Raw genomic sequence first — 6,000 nt, 5'->3', positions numbered from 1 at the left:
AACTACATCGTTGCTGAAGTGAAGTTGAAGATGGTGAAGTTGTGTGCACATGTAAGTGCGGCTGAGGTTGGGAGAGGGATGTGGTTGGAGACTTAGGAGGTCGTCAGGCTGGTTGATCATATGACTGAAGGCTGTGTGTATTATTAGGAGGCGTGGAGTTAGGAGGTCTGTCGCTCTAAGCAGGTAATAATCATAGTGAACAGCTAGAGGCCCTTTATTTAGCTTTAATATATATTTAAAGAGAGTAAATAAGATTTTTAGTAAAAGTTATAAATAAGTAAATATTTAAGCTAACTTTTATAAAAAAAATAAAAATTTAATATAATATTCTTTATTTTATCTATAATATATATAATACTTTCTTTATTTATCTAAATATAGTTAGTTTTAAGACTAACTTAATAAATAATTATTATTATAAGTTAATATATATTAAAATATAGTATAATACTTTAATATTTTTTAGAATATAATATAATAGAGAAATACTTTATTTATAAATTATAAGAATTATTTTAGTTATTTATATTAACTATTATAATAATTATTATAATAACTATACTTTACTTTTTAGTTTATTAGAAAAAGAGATAAATTTATCTAACTAAATAAAGTATTTCTTTATTATTTTATTAATAATAATATATTTTTTAATTCTATTTTAAAGTTAACTTTTAAGTTTTTTATTAACTTTATAAACTAAAAATAAATATTACTATTTTCTATAATAATTACTAAAAATTTTAAAACTAAAGCTTTAGCTATTTAGATAAAAGTTTTTAATAAAATTATCTTTAATTTAAAAATATCTCTAATAATTAATATATAGATAATATTAAGTTAAAAATATATATTACTTAATATTATAGCTTATTTTATAAATAAAAACTAGAAATACTATTATATTTTTTTTAATATATTTAGTATTATAAAAAACTATATTATAGAGAATCTAATTAATATAATTATTAATACTTTTTAGAAGTTTTTAGTAAAATATATACTTAAATTTAATTATATTTCTATAAATAATATTTCTAACTTTAAACTTAAGATCTTATTTAAGTTTTATAAGTTTATATTTAATAAAGTATTATTAATAATTACTTATATTTAATACTTTATTTATATTATTAACTTTATAGTTTAAGAACTATATAACTACTTTAAAGTTACTTATATATTTATAATAAATAATATTATATAGTATATATTATATATTAATAATAAAAAAGTTATTAAAAATATTATATTATTATAATAAACCTTAATAAAGTAGTAAACTACTTCTATTTTATAGTATAATAATTTTAAAAATTAGTTAGATAATAAAGTTCTTATTAATTAATATCTAAATAGGATATTAAACTTAAAAAGCTAAATTAGAGTAAAAAGTACTTTAATATTTATAATAATAATTACTAAAATATATTACTCTATTTCTTACTTTCTATTTTTATTATTATTTATCCTTTTTTAGATTTAATATTTTATATTTAAGATTAAAACTAATTTAATATAATCTATATAGTTTTTAAATCTTTAGAAGAATAATAAAAATAAAAACCTCTAAAAGCGCTCTAAATATTTAATTATTAATATAAAGATATATTAAAACTTAATTATATTAATATTAATTTATACTTTTAAACTTTAAACTCTAATTAAAACTTAGTTTTAAAATTATATTAATAATTATCTATTTAAGCTAAATATAACTAAATAATACTAAATTTAAATAGTTCTTAATATTTCTATATATTTTTTTATTATTATATATATTTTAAGTTAAAATTAAGCTATTAATATTACTTATATAAGAACTCTTATAAAGATCTATAATAATTATTTAATAAAATATTTAAAAATTATTAAGAAGTTTAATAATAATAAGAATTTATTTTAGGTTTTAGTTTTTTTAAAAGTAATAAAAATAGTAATTATAAAACTAAAGAAGTATTAATTACTATAAAAGTAGTAATAATTTCTTTATATATTCTTAATATTTTTCTCTTTTATATTAATATTAAATATATTAAATAATAATTTAAGATTTTATAGTATTTAAGAAACTTATTTTAGTTTATTAAAAAAAACTACTAAAGTAAAGTTTATTTAGATTTATATTTAAAATTACTATAAAGATATTTTATAGAACTTAAAAACTAATTTAAATAATATTTATAGATCTATTTATAGTTTAATAGCTTTAATATTTTAAAACCTTAAGAAATATATATATTATTATATTTTTTATATTATTATAATAACTTACTATAATAATCTTTATTATAATAATCTATTATAATAATTAATATAATAATCTTATTATACTTATTATATTAATATATTTCTTTAGAAGTAAATAAAACCTTTATTTTAAAATAGATATAATATTATTTATAATTTCTTAATAAAGTATAAATATTATATATATTTGTTTTTAGAAATACTATTAAATCTATATAAAGCTTATTTATTAAATAATTAATCTAAAACTTCTAAAAAAAACTAAAAATAAATCTAAAATATTATAATCTCTATAATATAGCTTATAACTATTTTTATATTATCTTAAGTTCTATTTTTTTAAATAAATATTTAGTTTTAGTTAATATATTTATTATTATATATATTTTAATATAAAACTTAAGATAATCTTTTATTAACTCTTTTTTATAATTTATAATAAATATTAAAACTAGCTTTTATTCTCTTATTTAAAGCTTATTATTTTTAAAAACTTTATACTTTATAAATTAAATAAAAACTAAAATATATTAATTTATTAAATATTTAAATATAAAGTTCTTAATATTAAGGATTCTTATATAATTATTTATAAACTTATTATTAAATATATTTAAAATATTATTAATACTTTAAGTAATTATAATAATACTTAAAACTTAATAAAATTAAAATTTTTAGATTTAAAACTTACTAAACTATTTAGCTAAATTTTAAGTTTTATAAATAAATTAAATTAAACTTCTTAAATATTATTATTTAGTTTATAAGTATTATAATAAAGTTTATAAACTTATAAAAACTTCTTATTATTATTAAGTTAGAAAAATAATTAAATAATAAAAAAATAATTAAATAGTTAAAAAACTATAAAAGAAATAAATTATAGTAATTTCTTATTATTAGAAATTAATAATATATTATAATAGTATAATTTATTTCTTATATAATTTTAATATTTTAATTTAAATTTTAACTTTTTTCTAAACCTTTTTTAATATATTATATTTATAAAATAAACTATTATTTAAAACCTAAATTATAATCTCTACTTTATTTATATACTTAATATTTAAATAAAAAAGTTTTACTTATTACTTATACTTACTTAATACTTACTTAAGTACCCCTCTATACCTATAAACTATATAGGTATATACCTATATAGATATCTATGGATAGTTTGAAGCTTATATGCAGGGTGGACAGAAGACGGAATGTTTTTGAAGGCTGGGTATTTATGCAACTTGAACAGGCTAAAAGGTGTTTCCTGACTCACATATTAGCGATACTATGGCTGTTTGGCGCGAATAAAGATTGGCGTGTAATGCCATGGGTGTGCGCACTCACCCAGAAAGCGATCTGCGCCACCGAAGTTGCGGTGTAGTCATGAGAAATCTGATTGTACAGGTTCTGTCAGTGAATTATCATAGCGACTTCTGTAGTGTCTGATGCGCGACATTGTCTGGAATTCAGCACGCCAGTTAGTCGTCAAATGAGACCTTTTGTCTGTGTCTTTCACTGTCGGCACGCGGTGGTTGGTGGGCCTGGTGGGAAGTGACAGGGTCGCAGCAGGACGCTGCATAGTGACGAGCGAGATGCAGATGCAATGCGACCAGAACTTCAACACCCATGATAAGGGTAGTAAAACGGTAAAAGCAAACATGTCATGGGCGGCTGACCAGGGTCGCGCCGTGCCACAACGCCCCGTGCCGGCCGTTATGTCGAGTGACGCTGGCGAGGCATTTCGAGACAGCAGCGGAAAGCACTCGGCCCACTCCCGCACCCGACTGAATGGCACTGGCGTCGCAAACATCCCCAGGTCTTCGGCGGTAAGCAGCACGTTTGTACCCAAAACAGTCCCTGAACTTGGTTCTGAGAAATCAGCCTAGCGTCGTTTCCTCTTTTCTCTGTAGATGATATCTGAGATCACATTGATGTGGTTTTTCTCCGATGCCAGTGCGTGATCTGGCAAAAGAAAATGATAGAAAAGCTCTTGGGCTGAATATCGACAGTCGCTTGAATTACTTGACAGGTGTGGGCAGAAGTGGAAGCCCTTGAGCTTCCCGAAGTAAGATAGCGACCAGGCACGCAACGTGGGCACCATGTCGCCTTGTCCTAACCTGCAGTTTACTGCGGCTAGTGAGGAGGATATACCCGGGGATGAACATTCTGTCATAACCTTCCTTGCTTGGGAATGGCCGCATCCCTCTCGGACTTGGGAGTATTGCCGATAGTAACAACAAGGAACCAACTTCGAAGCGGATGGAGCCATTGACTCGTGGTAGGTGCAGTTTGGGATCTGAGAATCATCGCGGCTTCCGAGCAGCAGCGAGCCGGCAGACCCCGATGAACAATCATTGGCGATAGCTTCGTGCGAAGGGGGGTGGTATGGATCCTGTGTGCAGACCCAAAGTACTGTGCGGATAATGATCTATCATCTCATCTAATTGTTTCTCAATAGAATTTCTGCCAAGACTGACAATCCAAGCTGAACTAAGACGTTTGTAGCTACTAATCTAGTGCCGTTAGAGCGAATAAATTGATGGTCGAGTACGGAGTTTCGTTCGCTCATCCTGCGACTTTGTCGGAGTTTGGTACATGCCAAGATTCATCGGGCCGTGGAAAAAGAAGCAAGCTGGGGGACACCCTCTTTGCCCGCAACTGCGTCGGCCGCTCGGGTCTTTCTCCCCAGCCTCTGCAGCAAAATCAGCAGAGGTCGGTTTCTACCATAAATGATATCTGATAAGTGATAAGTGACCCGCCTTCAGATCCCGGGACACCAATGTATTCAAATCATGGTAACGCTTAAAGTATCACCAACTACCACATTAGATACTACTATCATGATAAAAAGGTACTGGAAGACCAGTATGGCGTAGGTCTATCCCGACTTCGTACCTGTTCGCAACCGCTTTGGCGGTATTCCGCCAAAGGTGCTCACATGCATCGTGCATGCAGGGAGCCTTCTCACCTCGCTCCTCATTACGTACGGACACTAAGAGTCTCAGACGCAAGCCACCAGGCATGCTGACTGACTACATCCCAAAGGAGACGAGTTCACTAATCAATTGCATTTTGTACCGCCAATCAAGTTCATGGAAGACTCTCGCCCTATGAGACCTCCAAGTTGGTCCGGATGCCATCCCACCAATAGGTAGCAAGGAAAGCACCGGAGCGTCTCCCATCGCCTACGGACTGTCACGAGGGGTGGGCAGAAATTTGATGCAGCATGTCAAGGAGAGCCCATACACTCAGCCTGAGCAGCAGGTTGCTGATGCTGCAGGCAGTAGTCATTGCGACAGGAATCGTCACTGTCGGCCTTGTACTAGTAAGAAATTCAATTACCAGGAGGATGCGGTCTAGTATCATTCATGGAGCGGGAGGCAATGGAAAGTACATGTTGAATCGAAAAGATGTGAACTCGTACTACATTTGAATTGCAGGCCTGTTAAGTCTTCGAGAACTGGAAAAGCGATCGCGTCTCGGGACTTCTACGCGTCCACCGTCCGTCATGCTTCCACTTCCTCTGAAATAATTTTCCGCCAGTCTTTCCAATTAAGTGCACTTATCAGAGGTAAATCCACAGATGAGGTAGAAGCACTAGCGATACGGGCGTAAGTTGTCGCATTTTCAACAACTTGAGAACATTTTGAAGCCACAAGCTTCTCTACGAGTGAAAGCGACAGTGTTGACATGCTGAACAGCCAATCAAAAAGAGAGTCAGGCCAGGCTCCATCTTGAACAGTT

This window comes from Colletotrichum siamense (assembly GCF_013390195.1).
Source record: "Colletotrichum siamense strain Cg363 chromosome Unknown KSG_Cg363_contig05, whole genome shotgun sequence".
NCBI classification, from domain to species: domain Eukaryota; kingdom Fungi; phylum Ascomycota; class Sordariomycetes; order Glomerellales; family Glomerellaceae; genus Colletotrichum; species Colletotrichum siamense.
The sequence above is the reverse complement of the archived record's forward strand: the minus strand, read 5'-3'. Positions refer to the sequence as shown.